Raw genomic sequence first — 16,517 nt, 5'->3', positions numbered from 1 at the left:
ATTCAACTATATGTTGTATAAAAGATTCACACCTAATTTCCATCAGAAAAGGTTGAAATCAGTACAAAAACAAGACAGAAGGATTCTTCATAATGGTAAAGGGTGTAATACACAAGGTTTGAGTCAGCAGCCATGAATATCTGTAACAAATAGCAGTAACAAAATTAATAAAGCAAAACTACAGAATATTCAAGGAAAGGCAGACAAAATCACATTCAGAGCAAGCATCGTATTGCCTATGTGATATTTATTGGATAAAAAAATAAGATTGTAAACGACATAAATAAAATAATTGAAAGATAGGGAAAAATATATAGGACTATATATCCTGAAAATAGAGGATTCACATCCTTTTAAAGTGTTCCTAAAACAGTCACTAAAAGGACTGTTTATTAGCTGTAAACAGTGCAAAGATAATCTCAATAAATTCTAAAAAGTAGAAATACAACAGACAATATTCTCTGTTCACAATCTTACAAATGAGGAAAATATAACGAAAACTTAAAAAATGCTATCACCTCGAAACTTTTAAACTTTAATAATCAACACCCAGAACAAAGACACTGTAAAAACCAAAATGAATAAACACCAAGAAAATAAGGATAATGAAAACACAGCTTATCAGAACCTCTGGAATACAACTAAAGCAAGGGTCAGTGCAAAAGTCACAGCTGTAAGTAGTTACATTTATAAAGCAAAGAAAAAACTCAAGAAGCATGAATAACAGTAATGTAAATGTACAGGAAGCAGAAGAAAGGAAGGAATTAACATTTATTTATGAATTAAGAACATACTTAAGGAGTTAAAAAAAGATACATGTTAGAAATAATAAATCCAAAAGCTTATTTTCTGAAAAAGAGAAAACAATAAAATTAATAATCATTTCACCTAACGCCAAAATGGGGTGAAGGTAGAAAGATAAAGCACAAACATACAAAATAAGACAAGAGAACGGGAAACTAATGACAGATATAGAAGACAGTAAAAAGCTTTGCTCAAAGCTGGGTAAAGAAATCTGAAAACCTGGGTTGCAATGGGCAGTTTTCTAGGAAAATATGAATTAAAAATTTTTTCTTTTTTTCCTCTTTATTTTTATAGCAGTTTTAGTTTTATAGAGAATTTAAGCAGAAAGTACAGCTAGTTCTTATCCCGCCATACACGTGGGGTTTCTCCCATTATTGACAATATAAATATTATTAAAGTGATTAAGATAAGGGAGTAAATCTAAACAGAACAAATAGGGAAAGCTGTCAAAGATCCAGCACCCTAGGCGTGGCGGCCATATGGCTGAATTCCACTCAACCTCTACAGAGCAGTTAACAGTTAATTACCATGTAGCAGTCAGACCTAAACCCTAGAAAGACAGAATAAAAAAGAAAAAAAGAAAGAAAAAGAAAAGAAAACTACTGACCAATCTCATTCAAGCATAAATAAATAGAATGCAGAAACACACTAAAAATAAAACACATCAACTGAGTAAAACTTAAATGCAAGAATGTTTCAACATCAGAAACTCTACTGATAAAACTCACCACATTAGGGACACAAAAGAAGAAAATCGTAGGATCATCTCCATAGCTGCTCCAAATAATTATAATTCAAAATATATCATGGTGAATAAGGAAAGACTAGATAAATCCCAGTTAAAGTCAAGATCAAGACAAAAACGTCCACTATTGCCACTACTATTTATAATTATACTAGAGGTAGTAGTGAATTCAATTAGATAAAAGAAAGATATAAAATATATAATAGTTGGAAAGGAGGCTCAATTATCATTTTTTCTTCAAATGATACAGCAGTGAACATGAAAAACCTAGGAGAATCCACAGAAAATTTATTTCAAAAAATAAGAGAATTAAAAAAGGTGGCTCTTCAAAACCAATAAACAAAATCCAAAAGTATCCCTGTATATAAACAGTAACTGCTATAAAATATTATGAAGAAAGTTGCGTTCACAATAGCCACTTTAAAAAAGGACACCTAAGCATAAACTTAAAAAAATATGCAAAGACATGAAATAAAATTTTAAAACATTACCGAGAAACAGTGAAGACATGGAAAAACATATTTTACTCTTGGGTAGAAAGACTAAATATCATACAAATGTTAATTTTCTCTATGTTAATCTATAAATTTAAGGTAGATAATAGAGGAAACACCAACTTGTTTGCTTTTTAGAGCTAAGCATGGTGATTCTAAAGTTTGTAAAGAAAAGTAAAATCATTAAATAATAAACAAATTATAAAGCCATACTTATTAAACAATGTGTTACCGGTACACGAAGAACCAGCAAGGTAATGGAACTGAGAGCCCAGCAACGGACCTAAGTATTTTTGGAAATTTTGGCTATAATAAAAAAAAAGAAAGAAACTGCGTATCACTGGGGAAAACATGAAGTATTCAATAAAAATTACTGAGAAAACTGAGTAGCAATCCGGAAAAAAATAGTTAGATATCAATGAAAGAATCTCATACCTTACATTAAAATAAATTCCAAGGGGATCAAATTTTCTAATTTCTGGAAAAGAAAATTATAATCATACTAAAACAATATGTGGGAACATTTAAAAAAAATCTTGAAGCCAGAAAGAATTTTCTAAAAGCTAGAAAAGTTTTCTGCTAAATAATGAGTAATACATACATAAAACCACAATAAACAAAACCAAAAGTCATACTAAAACTAGAGGAAAATTATATTAAAGCAAGTCACACTACAAACTGGGGAATAAGTTACAGTAAAATAAAAATTACAGTAAAATGGTTTTCTTTTACTTCCTATATTTCCTATATAAGGTGTTCCTACAAACCCATAATAAAGATCAATAAACCAATAGAGAAATGGACAACAGGACTACACAGCTCACAGGTAAGTAAACACAAATGGTGTTTAAAGACATTCAAAGATGCTCAACTTTATTTATAATGAGACAATGCAAGTCGAAACCAAAACAAGATAACATTTTTCACCTATCAGATAGACAAAGATCAAAAGTTTGATACACATGTGTTGGAGAGAGTGCAGGGAATCAGCCACTCTCGTAATTGCTAGTGAAAATATAATTTAGTACAAATTTTGTAAAGGGCAATGGCAAACGTATCAAAGCTTTAAAGTGTACTTTCCAATTCTAGGAATTTTTCTTACTGATATACTTACACTTTTGAAAAATAATGTGTTCGGTTACATTCATTGTAGCATTTTTTTTAAGTAGCAAAAGACTGGAAATAACCCATAGGCCCATCAAGTGGGAATTGGTTATTAAATTACTATCCATACCTTGTAATGGCATACTAGCTGTTAAAAAGCATATGGCAACCCTATATGTGCCAATATGGTATGATCTCCAGGTTATATTAAGTGAAAAAAGCAGGCAGCATGAAATGTATATAGAATGAGTATGCTTCTATTTATGTTATATGTGTGTATATATATTTATTCATATGTATACACATATATGCTTATGCTTATATATCTATAAAGTATCTCTGGAACAATGCGTAACAACTAGGTGGTCTGAGAATGGGGTGGGAGAAGGACTTACTTTATACTGTACATCCTTTTTATACTTTTTGAAGTACGTATTATGTGCATTATTACCTATTCTAAAAATTAATTTAAAAAATAGAAGTTTAGGACTGTCAACTAAGAGAACTACTTCCTTTGAGAAACTGTGAAGAAGTATTTTTAAGAATGCTTTGAGCTGTCTGAATTAGGAGACCTCTCTAATTCTAAAAGGTAAATACAAATAAAGAAAGAAATAAGTGGAAATTTTCTTGATGATTTGGTCTAATGGAGCAACTGCTAGAGCCGTCGAGAGCAGTACAAGTGGTGAGGATGGGCTTTGCTATGTGGCTCTGCATTCAGACTTCCTCCATCCACAAGTGTCAGAGGTGACTGATCGAGTGCTCTAGGAAAATAGGCAATAATAGAATAAAATAATTGTCCTCAAACCAATAACAACTCCTAAGGTTTACTTATGTTAACACAGGGTTAACACACATGAGGAATGGTTTTAAGGCATGATTCTCTATTAGGCCCGAATCATTTGTGAGTAAGTTCCAGCTGCAAGTGATCTTTGTCATTTATTAAATGCAAAAACACAAGTATGCTGGTGAGGAGGTGCACACATCTGAAATAACAACTGGGGGATTGTTCCCCCAGCCACAAACTACTGCACCCCTAGATCCTACGGACAGGTATCCTGGCCCATCATTTTTAGCTATACATAATTTATATGAAAAATGTCAAGATGACTACAGGTCAAACACCATCTCTTAAAACTCACTGAGCATTCCTAAAAGCCAGGAAAGCAGAATACCAGGCATAAACTCAGTTTGAAGGTACTTCAAAAAGTTCATGGAAAGACAGAATTAAAAGATAATACGAATCTCTTCATGAACTTTTTGAACTATCCTCGTGTACTCTTCAGCCTTCCTTCTAGAAGTATTCAGGAGAATTTTAAAAACTTTAGGACGTATACATTTAGGTGAAAACCAGAACAATAATAACAAAAAGTCATGCAAAACCTGTTAAAATGTGGGGAAAGTGAATTTTACACTCAGAAAAAATGTTTGATTGCTTGTTTTGTTTTAAGTAGTTATCTCAGCTATTTCTTAAGTTACTTTATTTTTCCTCTGAATTGCTGGAGAGTAACATGACTGAAACAAAAATGTTCCATTCAAAAGTCTGAGTGTTAGAATAAACAACAGCTTTAAGGGACGCTGGAGACTTAAAATCTATTTCTGTGTCATGAAAAGGAAGTAGAAAGTACACTTTTGGTTCTTTTCCTTGTTTCTATCCTATGAGGAAAAAACGTCCCCTGCTCTAATCAGGCAGTAATGATTTATGTCAGAAATATAGGAGAGGGGCCAGGTTCACTTTTCACAATAATTTTATTCCCTGGCCAGACATGGTTGGTGTTTTAATAATGATCTACATCGCTGGGAGGGTGCTTCGTTAAACAGTTCAGTAATGAAAACAATAGTTCACATGTACTTAATATATTCCCTACATTAGCAATTACGATTGTTACTTACATAATTACCTTTCATCCCCCGAAACAACTCTGAATGATAGGTGATATTATCCCACATCACAGATGAAGAAACAAGGCTCAAAGATGTAATCACCCCAAGATCAAATAGCTGGGATATGACAATACCAGATCAGGTCATGTAAGTCTGATCCCAAGCCTGTGTGCCTACCACTGTCTTCCCAGCCTCTGCCAAGCACATCAGTCTCTGCATAGTCCATGCAATGCAGCAAATATTTACTGAACTTCTATATGTTAGGCACTATGCTAGCCATTTCAGGTAATCAATAAATATTTGATTAATAAATAGATCTATAGATACATGGTTCCTGTCCATAAGTAATAGCTTATAATAACAGCTAACGCTTAGTTATTGAGGATTAGTATGTGCCAGGCACTTTTCTAGGAAAAGGCAGAAAAGGAAGAGGAAAAAAAAGAGGTAATAATAAAGCATATGGTATATAAAAAACACAAAGTAAGTTCCAATGTTATTAATACAATAACTGTAATCATGTTATTAAATTCCCTTTCTAAAAGACAGAGCTATTTTTTAAAAAAATCAGCTCTATCTTCTTTATGAGAAACACTGCTAAAACAAAATGATGCTTAAAAGTTAAAAGATTGAGAATACCCAAGGCAGACACTAAAAACTGATGCAGAATCCTCATACATTGCTGGTGGGAGTGTAAAATGGTGCAGCCATTTCGGAAAAGATCGGCAGTTCCCTGAACTGTTAAACACAGAGTTGTCATAAGACCCAGCAATTCCACGCCTAGGTATCTACTCAAGAGAAGTGCAAACACGTGTTCACACAAAAACTTCTACATGAATGTTCACAGAACCATTATTCATAATAAAGAAAATATGGAAACAACCCAAATGTCCATCAGCTTATGAGTGGGTAGAGAAAATGCAGTATGGCCATACAATGAAGTATTATTCAGCAATAAAAAGAATGAAGTACTAACACATGCTACAACGTGGATACACCTCAAAAACATCATGCTGAGTGAAGGAAACCAGACACAAAAGGCCACATACTGAGTAACTCCATTTACATGAAATGCCTGGAATAGGTAAATCCATAGAAATAAAAAGATGGAAATAAAAAATAGATTAGGCTGAGGGGAGTAGACATGGTAAGAAACTACTAATGGGCTTCATTTGGGGGTGATGAAAATGGATGAAATTAAATAATGGTGATGGACACATGAATCTGTAAATATTCTAAAACCAGTGAAATCGTGTACTTTAAAAAGGTGAATTTTATGGTACAAGAATTATATCTCAATAAAGCTATATTTAAAAAAAAAAAAAAACTGGTGTAGCATTACTAATAGCAGGCAAAACAATCCAGGGCAAAAAACAGCAATAGAAACGTAAAGGACTTTGGAAACATGAATGAAAAGGTAATAATTGCTTCCATGGGTTATTGACAAGTAAAATGCATGGGAAGGAAAGCTCTGAACCAGGCCTTCCATGACTGAAGGGGGCAGGAGGTTACGAGCTGAGCCTGGCCGTGTGCAAGGTTATGGGGTGTGCGGCAACCTGCCACCCTGAGTATGGAGCTCAGAGCCAGGCTGTCAAGGAGCTGGACTTTGGGCTTTATTCTATAGGCTTTTAAAGCGAGGAAAGATGTTGCTAGACATCTGTGTTTTAAAAACAGCATCCTGGGGGCCTTGTGTGAAAATGAATTGTAGGGAGAAGAAACAGCAAACAGGTAGACCAATTTGGGGATCCACATGAGGGAGGATGGGTGTTTATTTGAATTATAATAACAGCAGTGGGATGGAGCCAAGGAGGAAATTAGATTAGATGTCTGGGATGGAGGAGAGGAAGAGCCCAGTGTAACGCCAAGGCTCCTTGCCAACGAGTTAGTGTTAAATGCACAAAAGTAGAAGCAAGTGGGGGGTGGTGGTGAATCGGCAAGGAGAAGTGAGTTTGATTTGCTTGTGGCAAAAGGAAATTCAGATCTAAAATTTAGAAAAGAAGCAGGGATGGCGATTTAGAAATCTTTACATAGGCAGTTGGGTCTGTTTCATTCTCTAATGCTAATTCCATGAAGATCTAGAGAAGTATAATATTTTAAGTTACAGAGTCACTGTCTGTAATTTCTAAGTTGGAAACATGGCTAATAATGGAAGTTACAGGTGGCTGATACTGCTAGCTGCCTAATACTGCTAGCTGCCTACTCAATAGCCGTTCCCTCTTCTTTATCATAGCAGAACACCTCATTTGGTGGTGGGGGGGTGGTGGTTGCCATTTACCCAGCTAAAAATATTTTATTTTTCAGACTCTCATACATTTAGAGCAACATTGTGATACCGTGCTGGCCAACGAGATGTAGGTGGAAGTCCTAGGGAGGGCATCACTTTCTGAATAGAAAGGCAAAATCTCCCTACTAGAAAGGCCTTCACTCTTTCTCTGCACCTTGTTTTTCTACTTCCCTAGACTGCAGCCATAAGTCCAGAGACACAGCAGCCACGTTGTGACCATGAGGCAACAAGATTAGAATGAAGACCTACAGGCTAAAGATGGTGAAGGAGGAATATGGAAAGAGGCCAATTCTTTGAGAGCATTATTTGAGCTCCTGCACCAGCCCCAGACCACCTTTCTTGGGAGTCTAGTTCAACAAGACAAATAAACATCTATCTGTTTAAGCCAGATTTGAATGCATGCACTGTTTTTGTTTTGTTTGTTTTGGCAGCTGAATGCAATCCTAACTGATGCAATTCATATCTGAATGTAGATACAGAGGGAAAGAAAGAGAGAGACTAAAAAGACATGACCACCATTATTTCAATGATAAAAAAAGGTTTAAAAATATCATTTTTTCTTACTAGCACTCAATATTTTTTCCAAATAGGGTGTGAAAATTTGCAGCTAAAGGGAAATTATGGATTACCAGTATTAAGAAATTTCATGAGTACACAATCATCTGTTAATGAGTAAATGTGTATACAATGACACCCTTCGGACTTTTTCTACATGAGGTAAAATGATCTGGCTCATTTAAATGGCTTCAGCCAGGATCAGTGTTCTTAAAGATGGGATTGTTTGCCTGAATCTCACAAGAATTATACTCTTTGGAAAGAAGAATCTTTCTATTCTTCCAGGCACTCAGCATAGCTAAGAGAATAGCATGTCCCTGAGCCACAGTGTTCTGGCCCATCACAGAAGAGCTTTTACTGGGCTGGGCTCTGGGCTTATGTTTCCGGAACTGCAGTCAATCTAGGAAACACTTATTACTGCCTTCTACCACAAAACTTCCATTGTCTTTATGGCAGGGACTGTGTTGAAGACTTAGATCTCTATGGCAACAGTGGCTGTTTTGAAGACCTGCCAGGAGAAAGTTATCCCAGGTTCCAGTACCAGGAAATGCTGTGTAAGGGATCTGTTTTTATCTCATGGTCGCTGTGGATCGGGTAACTATTTATGTTTTCCTTTTTGTTTTGGCTGCTGGGAAGCTCTGACAAATTTTTAATCCCATCTCTGGAAACTACTCACACCTTATGATATATTCCTGTTCTCTAAATTACTTCTGATTTTATCTTAGTTTCTAAACTGTGTGTTCCCTTTGGCCCAGTTCATTATCTATTAATTTTATGTTGTTTACTACCTATTTTTGCAAACTTTTCAAATGCTTTATGGAATAGGGAACATTTAAGGCAAATGATTTTTAAATCCTCAGATCATAATAACAATTTAAAAAATAGCTAATTTATTGAACACTGCTATGAACCAGGCACTGTCCTAAGCACTAAACCTATCTTATTTACCCTAAATATGAGAAAAGTACTATTATTATCCCCATTTTACAGAGGAGAAAATTGAGGCACAGAGACGTTAAGTAATTTGTCTAAGATCGTACAGCAAATAAGTGACAAATGCAAGATTCAAACCCAGGTATTCTGTATTACATAAATTATACAAAAAATATTAATTTCTTAAAGAAGTAAAGGTCTGCTGATTTTATAGACCGAGCTTATCCTTCAGCCCTAAAAGAGATACCTATCCTTTATTTCCTTTAGGAGCCATACAATCACGCCAGATGATTTATACCAACAGAAAGGAATAAGACAGTGAAAGTCAAAACAATAGATAACCCCAAAATAATTGGCTTTTGACCTTGGAACATTGTTAAAGACATTCATTCATTCATTCAACAACCTTTAGGGAGTACCCATCATGTGCTAGGCATGGTGCCAGAGCGGGGAACAGAGATGAAGTGGACACAGTACCTGCTCTCCAGGAACTCGGGTGCAATAAGGGACAGTCAGGCAGGTTGAGGGCCCTGTGGTGTTACGGATGGCCTGTTAGGAGATCAGAGCAGGGTGTGACATGATCATTCTGAGATCAGTTTACCGCTTGCCCTCCGTGTCCCATTTTATAATGAGAGGAAGAAGAATCAGCTACTTTATAGGGCTGTTGTAATGATTTTGTACATATCAAGCTCGTAGCCTAGCCCTGGCACGGGTTAGCCATTAGCCCTTAAGGAACAGTGGATGGCAGCCTGGGCGCCTTGCTCTGACACACACATGCACTCACATGGGCTCATGTCCTCAGAAACTCAAACACTGAGGTTGGCCACTGCCTCCTCCTAGCTAATCCCAGGAGCTGACTCTAATTTACAGTCCATAGCCACTATCTAGATCCTGTGTCTTGTTGGAATACATCACCCACACAGGATGAGTATCCCTTCAAGATGCACTTGAAATCTTCCTCCACAGGGCCAGGCCTGCAGAACGCTGGCCCAGCAATTTCCCACAGTTACTCTGCTTCACTTTAACTCCTTGGCACGTGCACACTACAGTTCACTATGTGATTCTCCTGCTGCATGACGGTCAGGTTCCCACTTGAACAGGTCTAAGGAAAGACCCACCTAGAACTGCAAAGGGGGAGTTTGGATTGTATTATTGACTGAAGCCAGTGAGAAAATACATCTGCTGCACCTGCTCAGTGGCAGGTGGAGAATCACACGTCTCCTCAGTTTCGTGCAGTGGCTAAATAAGAAGTAATGAATCACTTTCTCACCAATCCTAACTTATATTTAATAGTTCCCTCTTGAAGTTTGTTTTGTCATGCTATCAACAAAGTCAGTCAAACATTATGATTCCTTTCTAAATATTCCAGCAGCCAGATGGCAAGAACACTATTGTGACAAAGCAAAACTCTCCTAAAGATAACTTCATGATGCATAATTAGGCTTGATGGCACTTCGCTGAAGGGACTTGCCCAGAGATAGCTCTATAGCTGTCCCTCTTAACCCAAGTTCTTTACACCAAAACTTCATAACCCCAAGAATAAGACATCCAACTCTGTAATTTGAAATTGGCTGCTAAAACAAACATGTTTCTCCTTTTTTAAGTTCTGAATTTTAGGCAGAAGTATAAAATTCCTAGAAGACCACACATTAGGACAAATTTCTCAGGATTTTTCCCTAGGTGCAATGTTACTGTACCCTAAAGTTTCAAATATTTCTGCACCAAAGTTAATGTATATTTACAACCCATTTGTTGGAAAACAAATGTCCTTCCTTCTGCTGAGCTGTTTTTGTAGGTTTTTTTAAACTTTAGCATTCATAAACGCATATTTATAAAGTCTAGAATGCAGGAAAAGTTGACTGTTCCTTCTTGGGTGAAAATTCTACTTGTTTTCTCTATTGTTAATTACTTTTGGCTTCTCACATCTATTCTGGGTTATATTATTTATTCTTTGTGTGTGTATTGGAGGGACTGCAAAATCACAACCTGTACTACATGGTTTCTGAACAATACATCTAAAAAGGGTATGGGGAGGCTGGACCATCTGGCTTTCTCTTGTTCCTAAAACTCTATGTTCTTAGACACACATGCTTCCTCCATCCCTTCTGCTGCTGGCTAACTTCAGTCTGTGACACAATGTCACACACAATTAAAAGAAAACAGAGGCTCCTGCAAGGAACAAAAAGGGGGCATGGCAGGAAGCCAGCCTACAAGTCTCTGTCATCCTGACTGCTCTGCCCTGATTCAGGTGGCCAAAATTTGCCTGTTTATGGTTGCATGCACAGAATTTGAAGTCTGTGTACCCAGGTTCTTACCCTTAACTTCCCTGAGTAAGTCACTTAACCTCTGTGACTTTGTTTTCTCATCTGTAAAAAAGGCAGAATAACAACACCTCCCTTACAGAATTGCTGTGAGTCCTGTGAGGTGATGCAAGCAAAGGCATTTTGTAGAGCGCTCCACAGTGTATGTTCCATTTCATTTCCTTCTTAACTTTCTTTTGCTCCTTTAAAAAAATTTTTTTCTGATCTGGTTTTTGTGGTTTTTAGATGTATCTCTAAAATACATTAGCTGGAAAACTGTAGCCATCTGTGTGCTACCACAGTGAGTGGATTTTAACATTAAATTTTTATTTACTTTTTTATTGAGGTAAAACTTACATAAGTCAAGTGCACAAGTCTCAAGGGCATAACTTCCTAAGTTTTTATATGTGTACACCTGTGTGACCACTGCTTAGGTCAATGTGAGGAGCCTTTCCAGCACCCCAGAAGCCTCCCTCATGCCCTGTCCAGGTCAACGCAAGACCCCAAAGCAACCCCTCTTCTGATCTTTATTGACATGGATTTGATTAAAGATTAAAAAAAAAAAAAAAAAAAACACTTTAAGGGAAGGCTGGAGTCTCAGTGGTAATTATTAATGCTGACCACAAGAAATGCACTTCCAATCCTTCCTTTGAAGTGACAAAAGATTCTGGAAAAGAGGAGTAGAGGCACAAACTCTCTAGATAACACAAGTCATGTCAAACAAGACCTCATTTCCAGCCAAGGACCCGAGGCACAGGGAGGTGAAGTGACAGCCCAATTTCCTGCTACAGAGTAACTTTCTTCCAAATGCAGCTGGTCACAAAGCTCCCTGAGTGTCTGTCCCAGGGCGCTCTCCGGACCTTTCGCCGCAGAACTTTTTTCCAGGGAGCGGCGCGCACTCGGTCCCCACGCCGCCCCCGCGCCCTTAGCGGGCACACCCACGCGGCTAGCACGTCATCCTCAGAAGGCGCTGTTCCTGAGAGCCAGTGCCTGTCCACCCACGGGGGCCGATCCCGGCTCTCCCTGAGTGAGAGCCGAAGCGGCCCGAGGACCGCTCCCCCCCCACTCCCCCCGCCACCTCCGGGGTGTGCGTGGGGTGGGCAGGCAGCGGGGGGACTAGACTCTGCCACCTTCTCCCCGACTCCTCCAGAGGGCTTTATGGCCCACCTGTGGCCAGATGTAAATTGCTGGCGCACAGTCTGACTACTGAAGTCAGAGGCTTGGAGATGAGCACGGTGAGGGGTGTCAGGACACCTGCGCTCTGTCACCATGAGCTGTGTGACCTTGGACAAGTCACTTCACATCTCTGGAATTGGCTTCCTCCCTAGGGGCTGCTTCCGTATCCCCCAAGCCACCTCCGGCTCTGCAATCTCCTAGCTCTTCTTTCCTCCGCCCCAGCCCTTCCCGCGACAGTCCCCTCCCCAGCGAGACCCCAGCCTTTTGTTCTGGGGGTGATGCGGGGAAGGGAGGGACAGAGAGCTTCGCGAAGGGCCAGGCCGAGGCGGCCCTGGCGCCAGGGGCTGCTCACCCGGGAGTCGGGTCTGGGGAAGTCACCAGGCCACCCCGCGGTGACCTCGTTCCCTCCGCGGTCCCGTTCCGGCGCGGCCCGGGCTGCGCGGCGGGGAGCGGGAGGAGGGCGCTGGGGCAGCGCAGCGCCCCGACACGGGCACGGGCCGGGGGCCGCAGCGGGCAGGGTCCTCCGGGCACCGGCACGCGCGCAGTATCCCTGCCCCCTCCCGGGGCCACCCCGCCCGGGACCGGGCCGAGCGGCCGCCGCGGCATCGCCTGTTCCCCCCACCCGCGAGGAGGGACCCGGACACGCGCGCGGAGCAGCTACCTGCCGCTGGCCGCGCGCTCCTGCCGCCGTCCCCGCCGCCGCCGTCCCGCGGCCCCGGGCTCCGTCCCGCAGCGCCGGTGCTCCGGGCTGCGTCTCTGCGGCCGCGCCGCGCTCGGTGCGCCCCGCTCGCTCCCCGGCCGCCAGCTCTGGTGCTGCCGGGACGCGGAGGCGGGGCCGCCGCCCCCACCTGCTCGCCGGCTCCTGCCCTGGAGCCGCCGCCGCCGCCGCACAAGGACACGGCCCCAGCCCCCGCGGGCGGGGTCGCTCTGGAAGCCGGGAGGCGGGTCCCTGCCGCGGGCGCGCCTCCCAGGTACAGAGTCCCGAGTATGAGCTGCGGGGAGAGTGGGGCCCAAGGCCGGAGTTCCCCGGATAAGGGCTGTCATGCGGGCGACCCATGGCCCAGCACCACCACTCTGGAGACACAACACTTCTCAATTTATTAAAAAAATTTTTTTGAGCCCTTACTAAAGCTACTGGAGACGTCATAAGCGATGGGACAAGAGGGAACAAGATAGGCTCTTGCCCTCGCTGAGTTCACAGTCTAGAGATGCGCAGTTACTACACATCCCAGAGGAGGTGGTCAGAAGTCTCGTGAACACACATAGAGGGGACACCCAACCCAGACTTGGGGGACAGGGCAGGGCAGGCTTCTTGAGGAACTGATGATGGCGAGGAGAACTGAATGCTGAGCACAAATTATTTGGGTGAAGGGGTGGCCTGGGGAGGTAGATTGTCCCTGGAGCAGCCGAAGAGTCTGAGAGAAAGCAACTATTTGAAAACTGAAATAAGCTTAAGGTGCCGGAAGAACTTGGTGTGGCCAGCAAATCCCTGCCACACGTCATGTTCAGTAGGATGCAGAAAGTTGTGTCTGAGGCTGGATGAACTGCTCTAGGTTCGGTGATCCTTTGATGAGGATTCCATATTTCTCCCATGTCCTAGGCATTCCTGCTAGCCGAGGAGTGGTTAAGGGGGTAGTCATGGGTTGTTCACTCAGTCCTTCAATGTTTGAGGATCTACTATGAACCAGACACTCTGCGGGCTCCTTAGGGCTGCTGGAGAGGGAAGCAAGGTATATAACTCTTAAGGAGCCACTGGTCTGGAGAGGAGGAGGGATCTGCTCTCAGCCCAGGCTCTACGAGGTGCATGGGAACACAGGTGAGTGAGCAGTTAATGCCAGCAGGGAGGACCTCACACATGGACTGCAATCTGTCTCCAGGTTCATGTTCTGTAGCAGCTGCTGTCAAAGTGTATTCCCCAAGTAGCCCTTAGCTGGTTTCTTAATCATTCATGTTTATAGCCGGACAACGTATGGGCTTATATTTATAGCAAGGATTAATAATATACTCATGATGTCTTTCACTCCTGTGTCGTCAAGAACACGGTTTTTCTCTTGATTTAGGGGAAGGGGGATATATGTGTGGCCAGAGGAAGCCAATGAGATACTTGCTTGCCTCCTGTTTGTCCTGTGTTCCTCCTGCTCTTTCCTCCTTTAGGAGCATAATAAAAGATGATGGACATGCAGCTTGAAGAACTGTACTCTAGCCTAAAATTCACAAACCATTTTGCATGGGTGATCACTACTAAAAAAATCTCTGAAACATTACCCAAACACTTTCCTTCTCTGGACTCCCAGTGTGCACTCTCATTACATACATAATTACTAGTGTTCTAATTCAAAAAGAAAGAAAAGGCAAATTAGCAGAGAAGACATTTCCATGGGCCTAGAGAGTCCCCATCAGAATTCATCATGCTTAGGTTACTTAGCATAGTTACTATCTGTTAAGTAGTCCAAGCATGAGCTAGTTGAATGGAAAGGCTGTTATTTATCTTAAGAGATGGATAGGTGCTGCTTGGATCAAATAATTTGCTTTTTTTAAAATGCCTGGTTGCAAGGGATGGAGAGGTGGTGAGTGAGGAATCCATTTGGAAACTGGAGACATTTGGGGCTGAAAGCTTTAAGAGGCCTTATGTTTAGATGCCCAATGTCTTATGTCCATGTGCAGTATCTCTGCCATTAGCATTTTGTTTCTATGCACATTAAAGAAGGATTTATTCCCCTCTAGCTCCACTAGGATGTATGTAACTTCAAGAAGTCACTAGCCATTACTGGTGGATGATATTTGTTCAGTGGCAGGCACCGTGAGTCATCTTTCCAATAGCCAAACCATTCTCCCCTTCTTTATTAACAGAACCCAGGATCATAATTGATCTAAGACTATCATGACAATCCCATTCCTGATTTTTCAGCCTTTCTTACAACTAAGGATATCATTGACCAGTACTGGCTGATGAGTTGAAAGAGTGGGTTGGCTGGTGGGGGGCTTCTGAAAAATCTTTCGCTGGCTCTGCCCTTGAATTTCCCACTCTCTTGATGCCTTGACTGCGAATGAGATGCCTAGTGATGCTGCAACCAGAGTGCAATTTGAAGTGCACAACGAATGTGAGGCCAAAAGGCCCATGCGATCAGGACAACAGACTGGAAAATAGAGTCAGTGTGGTATCACCGGGCACTTGAACCAAAGCCAGCAACTGCCCACCTCTGGACTATTTCTTATGTGAGAAAAACGGCCCCTTTTTGTTTAAGCCACTAAAATTGGGTTTTCTAACCTTGCAGCCAAATGTATTCCTAACTGATTCAGTGACCTGGTAAAGGGCAAAAATCTCTCCTCCTCCCACTGCTCACCAAATGCCTGCAGTATCTCACCTTTCACACCTTCTACTTGCAAACATATGTTCATGTCTGTTCTGTAACTTCCTGAGATCATCGGGAGAAAGGCAGTATAAAAATCTTAAATGTTTTGTACATGTATCCACTTTGATTCCTCAAATATTTATAGATCGGCTCTTATGTGGTGATACCCCATATGTGCTGGGGGTGCAAAGATTAATTCACAGCCCTGCGCCCAGGGAGCTAACAGCTTAGTAGAGGATACAAGCTTGTAAAGAAACTATTGCAATTCTGTGTGACAGTGGAGTTTGTCCTGGACAGAGAGCTAATAGAGGAGAAGAAATGATGAACTCTGGCTGGTGTGGGGAAGGAGAGAAACAGCGATACTTGAGCTGGGCTTCCATAAATAAACGAAAGGGAGTTTCTCCCATCAGAAACTGGGGAAGGGAGGACATTTCAGGGAAAAGACAGTCTGAAAGAGCTTGGAATTCCAGAAGCCTCAAACTCCACGTCTGAAACCAAACTTGTGGGCTTCCTTCCAAACCTGACCCACTCTCAGTGTTGCCATCTCCCATCCATCCAGTTGGACCTCCCAGGAATTTCCCAAGCTCCTTTCCCTTCACTGCCCTCCCCGTGGTTGACTTTGCCAGTCGAATCTGTCCACCCTTACCCATGTGCACCACCGCCACCCAAGACCGCAGCCATGACCTCTCTTCAGGACTTCCACAGTAACCTCTTAGTGGGTACCTCTGTAACATGCCACTTCTCTCTTCCAAACTGCTGTCTGTAATGTGGTCAGAGAGATTGTCTGGAAACCCAAACCTCCCATTATCTGTAGTTCAGTGACCTCCCTCTGCTCTGATGATAATAACCAAGATCCTGAGCTTTGTCTGAAGGCCGTCATGGTCTGGCCCT

General features: G+C 41.4%; 1 protein-coding gene across 2 annotated transcripts in view; it reads right to left on the bottom strand.

Annotated features, from left to right (window-relative positions):
- The window catches only part of WIPF3 (WAS/WASL interacting protein family member 3), a 101,396-nt gene extending 88,255 nt beyond the window's left edge, over positions 1-13,141 (bottom strand). The window contains exons 1-2 of one of the 2 annotated variants that reach the window (XM_063100130.1): positions 12,935-13,141; positions 9,275-9,346 (exon numbers count right to left, since the gene is read on the bottom strand). The gene's annotated coding sequence lies outside the window, so the exon portion shown is untranslated. The remainder of the gene's footprint in view (positions 1-9,274; positions 9,347-12,934) is intronic. The other variant, XM_063100129.1, reaches the window with a different exon arrangement.
- Between the last annotated feature and the right edge of the window lie 3,376 nt (positions 13,142-16,517).

Source organism: Cynocephalus volans, chromosome 6, assembly GCF_027409185.1.
Source record: "Cynocephalus volans isolate mCynVol1 chromosome 6, mCynVol1.pri, whole genome shotgun sequence".
NCBI lineage: Eukaryota > Metazoa > Chordata > Mammalia > Dermoptera > Cynocephalidae > Cynocephalus > Cynocephalus volans.
The sequence above is the reverse complement of the archived record's forward strand: the minus strand, read 5'-3'. Positions and strand labels throughout refer to the sequence as shown.